The sequence below is a fragment of the Neomonachus schauinslandi genome, chromosome 1 (genome assembly GCF_002201575.2).
Source record: "Neomonachus schauinslandi chromosome 1, ASM220157v2, whole genome shotgun sequence".
NCBI lineage: Eukaryota > Metazoa > Chordata > Mammalia > Carnivora > Phocidae > Neomonachus > Neomonachus schauinslandi.
The window spans coordinates 101,167,367-101,183,365 of NC_058403.1; the positions used below are offsets into that span (position 1 = coordinate 101,167,367).

General features: G+C 37.8%; 1 protein-coding gene and 1 non-coding gene across 2 annotated transcripts in view; one reads left to right on the plus strand and one right to left on the minus strand.

The window, feature by feature from the left end:
- Positions 1 to 15,999, minus strand: part of PPM1L (protein phosphatase, Mg2+/Mn2+ dependent 1L) — a 293,781-nt gene that overhangs the window by 217,377 nt on the left and 60,405 nt on the right. The window lies entirely within an intron of this gene.
- Positions 11,297 to 11,369, plus strand: TRNAR-CCU. Its single transcript has one exon. It is a non-coding gene; the product is annotated as a tRNA-Arg (tRNA).

Genomic DNA, 15,999 nt, shown 5'->3' on the forward strand with positions numbered 1-15,999 from the left:
TCTCTCTCTCTCTCTCTCTCCTCTCTCTCTCTCTCTCTCTCTCTCTCTCCTCTCTCTCTCTCTCTCTCTCTCTCTCTCTCTCTCTCTCTCTCTCCACCATATGAGGATACAGCAAGAAGGCAGTCATTTGCAAACCAGGAAGAAAGCCCTCCCTCTCCAGGCACCAAATCTGTTGGCACCTTGATCTTGGGCCCTAGCTTCTAGAACTGTGAAAAATATTTGTTGTTTAAGCCACCCAGTCTATGGTATCTTACTGTAGCAGCCCAAACTGACTAAAACATGAAACAATTTATTTAGCTTCTCTGCATCTGTGGATCACAAATATCAAAATTTGAGGGTTGAAAAAAACTCACTTGAGCCCCCATATTTTATAAATTATGAAAATTAGGGTAAATGACTTGCTCAAAGGCACACATCTTCTTGCCAGAGAGCTACAAGAACAGAACTACAGCAGAAGGCTCCTGAGTCCCCTGGCCAGCATTCCATGCCTCTCTCAGGCTATCCCCTCTTGCTGGAATGCCCTTCCACACCCCTTCTGTGTCTCTCAGAACTCCATTATATCTCAAGACCCACTTCAATGATATCTCTGGAAAGCATTGCCTGGCCTGAGTTCCACCATCCTACCAAGCAGAGTTCAGATTATTCTCCTCCATCCCCATAATCCACAGCCGTATACCCATTCAGAGGAAAACATTTCTCCACCTTGTACTCTGGTTAGTTAACTTTGCATCCCTTTCTTCATACACTGAATTCTTTGAATAAAATGTAGTCTTATTCATCTTTATACTTCTAATATTCCAAAAAGCTTGCTGTATAAAAAGGTGTACAATAAGTAAATATAGATGTACATCTGATTTATAATGAAAACACTATCTTCCAAATTGCAATCAGTGTAAGAACTAGTTACAGAACAATATAAAACTATCATTAACTACATAAATATTACTTTGGAACAATCCACGGTATCTGCCCCAGCACCATTTCCCAGATAGAAATCACTAGGAGTTGAAGAGAGACTGCCAGCGCTGGCCTGAAACGTGTCAGGCATTGTGCTAGGTGCTTCGGATTTAATGTTCACAACAACCTGCAAGTAAGTACTATTATATCCATTTTGCTGATAAGAAAACCAAACTTCAGAAAGCTTAAGCTTCATTAAGATAACATAGGTGGTAAATAAGAGGGAGCTGGGATTCAAATCTAGATTTCTTATGCCTCTCTGTTCATTGCTTCACACAGATCCTAGCTTCTCACAAACAGCCTGTCTAGCTCTAGAAGGTACCCTAGGGGGAAAAACACAAAACACTAAATCAGTCCCATGAACTAGCAATGCAGGGGAGCCTAGCCACCTGCCTCTCATCCTCTCTGCACCAGTCTTTGTGTAGCAGAGGTCAAGTTAGCTGGCTGAGATTAACTTCAAATAGTATTTGAAACATGTCTTAGTTATATAATTCTGAACAGTTTAAGCTTAATTCCACTCAAATTACAGAATGATACCAAGCATCACAAAGGATTGCTGACAAAAAGAAAATAGAAATGAGCAAAGCTTCAATTGCCATCAACTCATATTCAGACCACACCTAATACCCCCTTGCCCCTAACTCATCACTGATTGTTATTAAAAAGTTAATTCAGACCACACATAGGTTGATTTTTTAATCACGTGCCCAGTAATGAAAAACCTGGGTTCTCCCTGGCAAGATATGAAACATGTTTTAAAAAGTGCATTCCAATGTGTCCAATATTAAACCCTCTTGGGTGCTGTCCAAGGTAGGTGGAGGATATAGCTGGTACCGTTCAACTGAATTCTATCCCCAACACCCAACATAGTTCCTGGCATAGAACAGGAATTTGGAAAATGTTTTGTTGATTTATAATCTGTGCTAAAGTGGGCAATTAGAAAGCTTCTTTAAATAGTTCTTAAATACTCTTAATCTACTACTGCTGTAATCTTATGCACACTTACAAGTAGCAGACTTAAGGATATTTTTAAAGTATTTAGTTTTGAAATTTAATAAGAAATTATAATATCAAGATTCACCAGGAAAAAAAAAGCTTTGAGTACAATTTTTAGGTCTTAATTTTCCCCACTGCAGAATGTGCAACTATAGACTGAGGATAGAATCTGACCTATCAATCTTAAATAATCTTGAGACCAAAAAAATTCAACAATAAATGAAAATTTATTTTCAGAGCAACAAAGTATAATGATGATTGACTTGTTTCTCTTTGTGAACCCAAACCTCTCTAATCCATTTAGAAAACTAAATATTAAACTTTTAGAGTAGGGTGGGAATAATATAAAGTACTCTCATTCCCAGGAAATAGTTTATAAATGATTTCCCTTCATAGCTTTACCCTACCTCAAACTAATGCCTCCAAAGGAAAATTTATATGCTGTTTCTTTCTGATCTAGTACTAGATTACTGTTTAAAGCTCAGGGTCAATCTTTTCTTGGGAAGGTTATTGGGAAATTAAATGAGTTAATCCATGTAAAGCATAAAGACCACAGCTGGCTCAGAGTTGACATTCAATAAATAGCAGCTATGACAATGACCAAAAGGATAATGAGGAAGAGAACGATGATGATGACAAAAGAAAACCCAGCATTTTGTTTTTAAATTAAAACCACTGTACTCAAAGAAATGCCTAAACAGAGAGCAAGGTCAGCTCATAGAGCCAAGATTCATCATGCCAGGCTTTTGAAATTCTTTGGTTTTCTCCACTGCCCTAAGGATTTCAGTCCTGTTTATGTGACAGGCCAATCCACTTGAGTTTCCCAGGGCTGGGAAGCAGCTGGTGCAGCATGTGTGAAGGACAACCAATGTGTTGAGGAACAGGCCAGGAAAGGTATGCCAATGGGACCAAAGCTTGAGATTTTTTGCCCTCTTTAATGAACTGGAAAGTATCTGTGGATTCATCTCGCACCTCCCACCCCCTGATAAACCAAAGCTGTGTTCCCTTACTAACCAGACCTCCCAAGCCCCTCTTAATGCTCAACCGTATCTCTGCCAGCTGACAGGCTACAAATGAAATCCTGTGCCAGCCTGTCTACCTACAGGATGTGAACAGAGTTAGTGAGGCAAGAAGGGAACAGAAGGCCCCCAATAAGGGAAAATCAGCCATTTTTTTTAAAAGGTGGATGGAAAAGCAGTAAACTCTATCTGATGTACTTAGAGCTACAAAAGCAGAAGAGCCTCCCTCTCTGGTAGTCGAGCGAGTTGTCTGGTAGCCTCCTCAACCTGTTTTGCTTTGTTTTATAGAGGAATGTGATAGGAAGGAGGGTTCAAGACAAATCAGAGATGGGGCATAGCCTGGAAAAGCCGCTTCTACCAGCTAGTTGTGGACTGAAAAGTGAGGTAGGCAACTGCCAGATGTGCTCCCCAATTTCGTTCCATTCACCTGTTCATAGATCACACATTTATGAGCCACTTACTGGTGTCAGATACCACAGGTGCTGTTAGGATACAGAGATAAAGGGCTGGGTCCCTACCTTCCAGGAGATGGGTGGGGTTTTGAATAACCAAACAAGGAGAGAGGGCATTCCAGGTCAAAGAAACCCACCTATCTGGTAGGGGAAGCAACATGTGCAGAGGTAGGCAGCCAGTGCAGAGAGTGTTCTGGAATGCTGAGGAGACCAGAGTCTTCTACCACTTGTCTTCCTTGGGCCAGTAAATGACAACATGTATCATGTTCTCGCTGTGTGACTTCCCTGCCCCGGAATTACCGCTTCCTTCTCACAACTGGTCTCCTTAACTAAGCTAAGAACGACAATCCTATTGGAGGTACACAGATGCAGACACAAACGTTTCAACTGAGAGCAGGGTTTTTTGTGTTTTTTAAATTGTGCATCTCTCTCAGGGTATCTGGGTATTTTGGTAATCTATTATAAATAAAAGGTGTTTGGACTGTTGTGCTTTGGTTTAGTTTTTAGTGGTTCTACCTATCTATGTTGAAAGGTTCTCCTTCCTTGAGGTCAGAGCAGGTTATGAAATCTAACGGAAGAATACAGGAGACTCAAGAGCTGTGGTTGGGTAGAACACATAAGTGGCCCATCCCACTTGTTATCATAAACTGCAATCCCTGCCCACCCCAGCAACACTTGCTAACCCCTTTCTATACTTTGTTTTCTCCCTAGTACGCATCACTATTTAACCTACTCTTTTTTTTTCACTTATTTAGCTATATATTGTCTATCTTGCCCCTCTAGAACATAAGGGATTTCTCTTATTTTGTCACTACTGCATCCCCAGCATCTATAAAAATGCCTGGCATACAGCAAGCATTCAATGAGTACTTGCTGAACGCATGGTGAATATACAAATTCCATGGGATAGTCCCAATTCTAAATATTTTGTTGCACTATCCCCACAAATATCTCCCTAACTACATCATGTGTCGTGATTTAGGGTTTGGCAAATATGATCAAGCAAGGCACAGAATACATATGTGTGTGGCTAAAGTAGCTTACATCTGCTAATCATAGCTAAAAGTACTTAACAGTTGCCATTTCTAAAGATGGTTAAGCACCGTACTTACATAGCATCAAGAAGCACTAACTCACTAACCCACATGGTTTCTACATACATTAACCTACACTAATGACATTAAGTCATCAGTCAACTGGATGGAGCGCAGAGGCCTGTGTGAGAACAGTCTAATAACTATGCCTTTGTCAGGCACTGTGATTTGGCCATATACTTTGATACTTTCTGTCCTACCTCTCCAAGTGTCTTCTTTAAAAGAAGTCTTTCTGGATATTAGAGTATTTGCACACTTTTCCCAGTTCTGCCAGTCCTACCCTTGGAATTTAAAATACATGCATATGCACACATGAGCACACACCTTATACCAAAACACTTTCCCAGTAGGCATTTTATACATCAAGGCATGCATACCCCTAGAAAGGGGAAAGAGAGAAGAACAAAAAGGAATATTACTTATCTATCTAAAGAAGTCTCTTTAAAGATTAAGAGTTTTTTTTTTAATCAGCCAGTAAAAATATATCTCAGAGGATAACAAGATTTCTGCTGGAAGCTAGCCCTTGCAGAGGCTGATCACATTTGCAGATGCAAAATTCCATTACATCCCCCAACAACCTCAGCAACATTAGTCTCTGGTCAAAGGACCAGAGGAGGAGGGAGGGGGACTGTCCTCCTTCTAAATGGAGAGGGAAAGCAGCCAAGCAAAAAGAGTTTGAGAAAGAACAATGGCCTCCCAGTGAGAAAGCGTGTTAAGTAGGTCGGTATTGGAACCGCATTTTCTTGCACACAAATCCATCATTGTTCCTTTATATTTTCTTTTCCTTTTCTTTCCTACTTCTTTTCTTTCTTCTGCCCTATTCACTATTACTGTCATCTCGTGTGAGAGTTTTTTTAAACCATGATATATTTGTTCAATTATCTGTAGACCTAGAGCCTCTTCATCAAATTAGTGGATCTCTATTTATAGCTGATAATTCTGTACAGGGGATCTAATAAAAATTCCTGAGAGTGATAAAGCTAAGTCCAATTTTGCATTGCTGTTTTTGACCCAAGGATTGTTGCCATTATCCAATAAATTGGCTTCAATGAGTATTGTAAATACATATTTTCTTTTAAAGATAGTACTTTTTAATGAGAAAAACTAGGCTGAGTAGTATCACGAAATAACATTTTCACCATTTGCTTCACTCTCTACTCCAAGATCACATTATCTTTAAAAATGAACTTTAAGAGACATAAAGATGAAAAAAATCTAAATAGACTTCACATAATGATTCTATCAGGGAGGGGATTCATCTGTACCTGGTAAGTATAATCACGTAAAATGTGCTGATACGTTTTTAGCAATTAATATGTAATATTGCCAAAGAAGCTCTATAATACTCAATACTCAAGTGTGACTTTTTTTTGTCACTCTCAATACATCTCCATTAATTTCAAAAAACATTTCATTTACTATACTCAATTTACCAATTGTTCTAATGGCTTCTGATGATATTTAAAAGTATAATGAAAATACTAAAGCAAATGGCATCATTAAGCCAGGGTCTAACAAAGATCCCAAGCCAGGGGCTCAGTTGGTGAAACGTCTTCCTTCAGCTCAGGTCATGATCCCAGGGTCCCGGGATGGAGCCCCACATCAGGCTCCCTGCTCAGTGGGGAGCCTGCTTCTCCCTCTGCCTCTGCCATTCCCCCAGCTTATGCTCTCTGGCTCTCTCTCTCTGTTAAATAAATAAATAAAATCCTTAAAAAAAATTAAAAAAAAAAAAAGACCCCAAGCCAGAGTCTGAGTCATAGATCAAAATCCACGTGAAAGCCCAAGCTGCAGTTCATATTCTTTCAACAATTAAGGTTGAAACACCTAAATGCCAATACATCTCCATGTCTATCATAAGACTAATCTCAGAGGCAAGACTATTACTTTTACCTACAGTGAGGTCATGTCTGAAAACAATGAAATCCTGACAAGGTAAGTGAAACCTCAGAAAGCAAAACCACAGGTAAGGGAGGACTGACTAGTGTATACAATTTTTTTTTCCACTGAGGCCTTCAGTGACAGAGCTTGGATTTGTGGCCATCATCCTAGTGATGGAGGTGCGCTAATCTATTCACATTCTCACATCTGACACCCATGATGCCTAAATGCCCACTTTTGTCAGATGGGCAGCTAGGGTTAAAAGGACAGACTTTGACCACACAGACTGAGCAAGCTAACAGACACCCACAGGATTCCAGCCCATGACCTTTCCCTCATAAGAACTCCCTCCCCTAACCACACACTAACAATGCTAAAACATGCATTCAAAATACCACCAACTTTATGATTCAGTAGTTTAACAAGCACTCATAAATAACTGTTTTTGAAAATTCAATGAGAACTGTATGTCTAGAGATGAAATGCATATTAAAAGCAAGAGTTCTTCTAGTCTCTGGATATTATGTCCACAGTAATTCAAATAAACCAACTTCAGATTAAATCAGCCTGGTCATCTATGCTGAATAGCACTGTTGTCAGGGCTACTGGGATTTAAATCCCAGGCTTCGAAGCTATAGGAACTTAAATTATTTAACTTCTCTGTGCCTCACTTCCATCATCTATAAATGAGGAGTACTAGTATGCCGACCTCAGAGGGTTCTTGTGAAAATTAAATACACTAATATATAAAAAGTACTTAACAGAGTACCTCACACATAGTAAATATTGAAAAAATGGTAGCAGTTATTTAGTATTATTGTATACCAGAGGTAAACTCTGGTCATATCTATACTAACAATGATTTTATAAATATAGAAAATGAATGATGAACATTAGAAAGATGAATCATTATATATGAAGATCAAAAATATAATCATTTATACATCTGCACAACAGATTAAGAGTCTTATTTCCTATTAATATATGATACATTAACCATTTTTTAAAACTCCCTCACTACTCTAGCCATCTGTAATCAAGAAGAGCATTAAGAAAAATCAAAGGCAGTAAACAACTAGATAAAGAACAGAAAACAACATCAACTGGTTTCTTGTAAATTAGAACTCCCCTGAACTTTGTCTCACCAAAGGCGATGCTGGCAACCTTCCAGGCATACAGAGCTTGTACAAATGATGCATACTAATTTATGTAAATCGGGCTTTTTGTTTCTCTTGAGATAACAGAAGACAGTTTCAATCTTATGAGTAGTGACTTTTTTTTTACTTTCTTTGTCTTCTAAAATTCACTTTTCATATTCCTTTTATCTCATAGTTTTTGTGTGTATGTTTTCCCCTTTTGAGCTCATGTTCTCTTTTTCCTCTAAATTTTTATTTAAATTCCTGTTAGTTAACATACAGTATAATATTAGTTTCAGGTGCAGAATTTAAGTGATTTACCACTTACATACAACACCCAGTGCTCATTACAACTAGTGCCCTACTTAATACCCAGCACCCAATTAATCCATCCCCCCACCCATCTGCTCTCCAGTAACCCTCAGTTTGTTCTCCATAGTTAAGAGTCTGTTTCTTATGGGACACCTGGGTGGCTCAGTCAGTTAAGCATCTGCCTTCAGCTCAGGTCATGATCCTGAGATTGAGTCCCACATCGGGCTCCTTGCTCAGTGGGACGTCTGCTTCTCCTTCTGCCCCTCCCCCTGCTTGTGCTCTCTCTCTCTCTCTCTCTGACAAATAAATAAATAAAATCTTAAAAAAAAAAAAGAGTCTGTTTCTTGCTTTGCCTCTTTTTTCTTCCCTCCATGTTCATCGTTTTGTTTCTTAAATACCACATATAAGTGAAATCATATGGTATTTGCCTTGCTCTGACTGACTGATTTCACGTAGCATAGTACTCCTACCTCCATTGACATCATTGCAACATGCCAAAGAATGAAACTGGACCACTTTCTTGCACCATACACAAAAATAAATTCAAAATGGATGAAAGACCTAAATGTGAGACAGAAAACCATCAAAATCGTAGAGGAGAACACAGACAGTAACCCCTTGGACATCAGCCATAGCAACTTCTTACTAGACATGTCTCCTGAGGCAAGGGAAACAAAAGCAAAAATAAACTACTGGGACTTCATCAAGATAAAATCTTCTGCATAGCAAAAGAAACAATCAACAAAACTAAAAGGCAACTTATGGAATGGGAGAAGATATTTGCAAATGACATATCTGATAAAGGGTTAGTATCCAAAATATATAGAGAACTTATCAAACTCAACACCCAAAAAACAAATAATCCAGTTAAGAAATGGGCAGAAGACATGAATAGACATTTTTCCAAAGAAGACATACACATGGCTAACAGACACATGAAAAGATGCTCAACATCACTCATCATCAGGGAAATACAAATCAAAACTACAATGAGATACCACCTCACACCAGTCAGAATGGCTAAAAACAACACAGGAACAACAGATGTTGGTGAGGATGCAGAGAAAGGGGAACTGTCTTGTACTGTTGATAGGAATGCAAACTGGTACAGCCACTCTGGAAAACAGTATGGAAATTCTTCAAAAAGTTAAAAACAGAACTACCCTATGATCCAGCAATTCCACTACTAAGTATTTACCCAAAGGATACAAAAAAACTGATTCAAGGGGTACATGCACCCCAATGTTTACAGCAGCACTATCAACAATAGCCAAATTATGGAAAGAGCCCAAATGTCCATCAACTGATGAATGGATAAAGAAGATGTGGTGTGTGTGTGTGTGTGTGTATTCTTTCTTGCACCATACACAAAAATAAATTCAAAATGGATGAAAGACCTAAATGTGAGACAGAAAACCATCAAAATCGTAGGAGAGAGAGAGAATGGAATATTACTCTCTCCATACATATGTATATATATATGGAGAGAGAGAGAATGGAATATTACTCAGCCATAAAAAAGAATGAAATCATGCTCTTTTTCTTAAACACAGTCCTTTGTTGAATATTCTTCCTTTTAGATATTCTAATTCAACTTTTCTCAATTTTGGATTCAATTTTATGCACTATAGGCCTGGGATAGTGTCTTAAACATAATATATACTTCCGCTATTTGTTCAATAATTGTAGCAGAGTATCTATGGACAGCCCAGCCATTGTTAGATCTGGTGCATGTTAGCTTTCATTACTACTAAAACATTTTCACCATTGTGGGACTACATAAATTATCACTTGCACTCGGGTAATTTCTATTTGACCACATTTCAAATTGAAATATGCCTTCCAGTCTATATTGCTCATAGGTAATTACTATCATTATGATCAATAAAGTTAGGAAGGGGGCCGCCTGGGTAGCTCAGTCAGTTAAGCATCCAACTCTTGGTTTCGGCTCAGATCGTGATCTCAGGTGGTGAGATCGAGCCCCACAATGGGCTCCACGTGGAGTCTGCTTAAGAATCTCTCTCCTTGGGCGCCTGGGTGGCTCAGTTGGTTAAGCGACTGCCTTCGGCTCAGGTCATGATCCTGGAGTCCTGGGATCGAGTCCCACATCAGGCTCCCTGCTCGGCAGGGAGTCTGCTTCTCCCTCTGACCCTCCTTCCTCTCATGCTCTCTGTCTCTCATTCTCTCTGTCTCGAATAAATAAATAAAATCTTAAAAAAAAAAAAAAAAGAATCTCTCTCCTCTGCCCCTCCCCCTCAAATAAATAAATAAATCTTAAATAAATAAATAAAGTTAGGAATGAAGTTTACTTATGGAAGACAAGTAGGCAATTTTTTAAAAAGAGAGACTTTTAAGGAACCTGAGGAACCTAAAGCATTAAATACTAAATTCACAAACCAAAATTTTTGGACCCAGAAACACTCTTGTTATACATAAACATATCCATAGATTTTATATATATATACATATATATATATACACACACACACATATATATATACATATACACACACATATGTGTGTAGATAGATATGAAATAGATATAAAATATCTAATAGATATAAAATATCCCTAGGAAATTTTTCCTTTGAAAGGACCCTAATCATGGCAGATGTCCTGTAACAAAAAGCAATTACTAACAGAGAAGATAAGAATTATTTTAGTTTATTTAAATGATAAGAGTTCTGAGTCTTTTAGATCCAAGAATCCTGGAAATACTTCATTATGTTCATTAAAAGAACACTAATTTCTTCATATAAAGAATATCTCATTTGATGATCTGCCAAGAGGTCAGAGCTTTACAAGCTTTTGTAAAGAAAAGCTAAAATGAAAAGATTTTAAAAGAATGACAGTTGTGTTGGGTGATTTCTCCAAAATCTTAAATAGCATATATTAACACTGTTACAAAAAAAAAAAAAGTACAAAAAATAAACACATACATACTGTATTATAAATCTTTTTCAAATTATAATAAAAAGCCTAAAGGCTATGTGGCATGGTGGGAAGAACACAGTCTTGGCCACCAGAAAATGTCAGTTCTGATTCCACCTTTGCCTCTTTACTCCTAAAGCTATCAAGAGAGTTAAATACAATTACATAGGTAATATATTTAGAGCAGTACCTAACACATAGTAAGGGCTCCATAAATAATAATACCACTACCATTAAAAGAAGGCCTGCTGAATTCATATCTCAAAATCCTACTAGAATGTAATGGGATTCAAAATAAAGAAAGAACCCCACAAATATAATGAAAAGAAAAGACAATAACAACAAAATTGGGGGAGCTGGAAAGCAAAGGAATGAGACTTAACTAACCTAGCAGAGTTGACAAGGCTGAATCCTATATCTCTTCCAGGACTCTTAGCTGTACTGTTTTAAACTAAAATTTATCAAAGAAATCTAATTATCTATTATAGTTTTATTATATTAAAACATTCTTATCTAGGGGCACCTGGCTGGCTTAGTCGGTAGAGCATGTGACTCCTGATCTCAGGGTCGTGAGTTCAAGCCCCATGCTGGGGGTACAGCTTACTTAAAAAAAAAAAAAAAATCCTATCTTTAAAATGCCAGCTAAGCAAAAAAAATTTTAAGGTTACATATAAAACTGCAATCCACTGTTTCAGACAGTATATGACAATAACACTGGAGGTAAGAATCCTAATATATTTCCATTTTTTAACTGCAGAAATAAAGAAAAAACAAATGATTCGAATTGGGCAAATTCACCAATAAACAAAACAAATTAAAATGAGGGGTTATAATAGCTTTAGAGATGGTATAAGCATTAAATCAACTAGCCACCAACTTGAAGGTTCTCAAAGAGCAAGTAAGGCTCACCAAGTAAGGACTTTTTATAATTAAAGTTCCCAGTTCCCAGTACCAAGAACACATACACACCACTGGGTCAAAACCTAGATAGAAATAGAGGGAGGAAAAGTGTGTACTTTGGGAGGTGGTTCTCCTACATCAAGTACTGCCTTGCCCCTGTCTATACTAGCACTAGTCTACAAAATATAGGCTCACTTCCCATCTGTCAAGTTCAAGAACACTCTCTGCAATGCACACTGATGAAAGTGTAGATTGGTACAACCCATTTGGAGAACAATTTAGTAATATCTAGTAAAGTATAAAGTGAGCATATCCTACCACCTAGCAATTCCACTCCTACAAATATATCCTAAAAACTCTCATACATGTACAGGGGCGCCTAGGTGGCTCAGTCGGTTAAGCATCTGACTTCAGCTCAGGTCATGATCTGAGTCCTGGGATGGACCCCAGCGTCAGGCTCCCTGCTCAGCGGGGAGTCTGCTTGTCCTTCTCCCTCTCCCTCTGCCCCTCCTCCTGCTCATGCTCACTCTCTCTCGCTCTCTCTCTCAAATAAATAAAATCTCTAAAAAAAAAAACCTCTTATATGTGTACAAAAAGAAACATGTACAAAAATTTACATAGCAACATTGTTTATAGTACCAAAACATAGAAAACATTGAAATGTCCATTAACAGGAAAAGAGATAAATGAATCATGATATAGCCACACAATGAACAGCAGTGAAAAGGAGTGAACCAATGCTACCTGCATCAACATGAATGAATCTCATAAATAACTCAGCTAAATAGAGCTGCAAAAAAATATATACAGCAGAATACCATACATATAAAGCTTAAGACCATACAAAGTGATACTATAAATTTCTTAGAGATACAAACATATATAGTTTTGGGTTTGTTTGGTTTTTTTTAAAAGAATGATACACAGCCAATTTAAATAGTGAAGTTACTACTGAGGTTGAAAAGAGAGAAATAAAATCAAGGAGCAGAATACAGGGGCTAATATATTTAATTTCTTACACTAGGAGGTATGAATATGGGAGTCTAATGCATTAAATTTTACACTTTTTGCACATCTTTTTATGTCTTAAATATCTTATAATAAAAATTTAAATCTCATATAAAAATTCTGAGACTCTCTAGCTTTGTAGCACTAGATGTTGAAAGTATGAAAGCAAATAAAACCAAGGGTGATTTCATCATCATGCACCTTATCTAAACACGTGTGAACAGTTAGTGAATAATAACTCTGTGCCACAATAGCAGTGCAATAATGCATTTTCTCTTAAATCCAACCCCATGCAGTTCTTCATTCCACTGTCACTGCTCAGGTTATGCCTCATCATCCTTCACCTTGACCTGGTCACCTCACTTCATTCCCTGTGCACCTCCTCTCTGGACTCCATATTGTCCCCACTGCCTGCTTTAAGAAAAGTCACTTCAACATACAGGTGGCTAACAGACACATGAAATGATGCTCAACATCACTCATTATCAGGAAATGCACTACCTGTCAGAATGGCTAAAATCAAAAACACAAGAAACAAGTGTTGGCGAGGATGTGGAAAAAAAGGAACTCTCATGAACCAATGCAAACTGATGCAGCCACTGTAGAAAACAGTATGGAGGTTCCTCAAAAAATTAAAAATTAATTACCATATGATCCAGTAATTCCACTACTGAGTATTTACCCAAAGAATATGAAAATATTAACTCAAAGAGATATATGCACCCCTATGTTTATTGCAGCATTATTTACAATAGCCAAATTATGGAAGCACCCAAGTGTCCATCAACAGATGAATGGATAAAGAAGATGTGGTATATACATATTGGAATATTACTCAGCCATAAAAAAGAATGAAATTTTGCCATCTGCAACAACATTGGTGGATCTAGAGGGTATAATGCTAAGTAAAATAACTCAGAGAAAGACAAATACCATATGATTTCACTCATATGTGGAATTTAAGAAACAAAACAAACAAAAAGAGACAAACCAGGGGCACCTGAGTGGCTCAGTCAGTCAAGTGGCCAACTCTTGATTTCGGCTCAGGTCATGATCTTGGGGTCCTGGGATCCAGCCCCGCACTGGGCTCCGTGCTCTGCAGGGAGTCTGCTTGAGTACTCTCCCTCTCCCTCTCACTCTGCTCCTCCTGCTGCTCACTCATGCACTCTCTCTCTCTCTCTAATAAATAAATAAATCTAAAAAAGAGAGAGAGAAACCAAGAAGCAGACTCTTTTTTTTTTAAAGATTTTTTTTTTAATGTATTTATTTGACAGAGAGAGACACAGCGAGAGAGGGAACACAAGCAGGGGGAGCGGGAGAGGGAGAAGCAGGCTTCCTGCTGAGCAGGGAGCCTGATGCGGGGCTTGATCCCAGGACCCTGGGATCATGACCTGAGCCGAAGGCAGACGCTTAATGACTGAGTCACCCAGGCGCCCCAAGAAGCAGACTCTTAACAAACTGAGAGTTAGCAGAGAGGAGATAGGTGGGGGGATAGGTGAAGGGGATTAAGAATACACTTATCATGATGAGCACCAATTAACGTATAGAATTGTTGAATCACTACATGGTACACCTGAAGCTAATATAAGACTGTTAGCTATACTGGAATTAAATTTTTTTTTAATAATAATGAGAGAAAAAGTCCTTCAAAATAAGACACAAATAGAACCTACCTAATAGATCTAAATTAGTGTCAATGTTCTAGTTCTTGGCATTGGTGATAGGTTCACAGGTATTCCTTACGTTATTAGTACATAAAAAAACTAACAATAAAATGACCAATGATGCAGTTTGTCAGAAGCAAAGATTATGATCAATCTAATTCTATATACCTAAGGTCCGTTTAAAAAAATAATAATGGTGTCAATCTAGCTCTCCAGGCTAATCTACCTTCCCTCATGGATCTTACATGCTAGTAGATAAAGAAAGACAACTAACAAAAGTAATCCCTAAAATTTACAGTATGTTAGGCAGTGAAACTTATTTTGTTTACTACCAGTTACTTTTTCTAAAACGTAAGCTCCAAGAGGGCAAGAATTTTTTCATTATTATATCCCCAGCACCCAGAATACCACCTGACACATAGTAGGTGATCAATAAGTATTTGTTGAAGGAATGATCAATATATGGCAAAATAAATGTTCAGCAAATGTTAACTGCTCCTGTCCCTATCACTGTATCTGTCATATGGCCTTCCCTACTACACGTTCAATGATAATGGGAGGTGAATTTTGGAAAGCGAAAACGTCTTGCCTTCAACAATGCTGGAATCTGAATGAAAACTTAAATGTACAGTCTAGACCTCCACCAAGTGATTCTTATGACTTGAACTACTCAGTTTCTTATGCTATATTCAATGAGACTATGTAATATCACTAATCCACATATCTCAGCATACCTTACAAAAATGTGTTTTAATTTTAAAAATGTTTGTGTTATGATGTAAAAGAAAAAATTTAGGCCAACTGATACTAAGCAATTTGCCTGAAGTCAAACTTATTAAAGACAGGGTTGGTACTCTTGGACTCACAATATCACTTCAGACTCAGCACTACCTTCTACCACAATAAGGATACTCAGTTTATACTCCTGAATTTCTTTTCATCTACTGTTCAACTTTGCCACCCAGGTAGTTAAACAGCTATATATCCATCACTTTTGACCAAATTATAAATATCAAGGCAAGATTTCTGGCAGCACACAAAAAGAGACAGGGCTAACAGAAGTTAGAAGTTACCATGCACAAGTAAAACAAAGGAAGGCTTGTTTTTGCTTATCCCAAAACATATCAGAAGATACCACAAAATGATGGCAGAAGAAAAGTGGGCTGAAAAGACCAACGGCAGTTGAAAGATAAGGAGAATCAGATTTTTAATAGGATGACTGCTACATTTTTCTGTGGGCTATATTATTTTTCAGAATTTAAAAAACTGTCAATTGATTAGTCAGTATTTTGGTGTACTAGGAATGCTACTAAAATGGGGTAAGGAACTGAAAGAAATGTAGGGCAGTGACTCAATAACTCAGCTGGACACCAGATCAAAGGCATTTCAGTTTACTAGAACTGTGTCGCAAATACTAGACAAAGGCTTTCAAACAAATACACGGTCTGCGCAATCTTGAGTAAGGCACTAATTTCATACAAAACATGTCCTATTCTCCTTAAGGTTATATTGGTCTCAACTTCACCACCAACCTTTCTTAAGCTGCAGTTTTGTCTTTGCTCCATAACCTTTCCTTTGTGTTTGATACTGCTCTTAAAGATTTCCAAACTTCTTGACAAACCTGGTGTGCTGAGTTCACTTTGATACCTTTG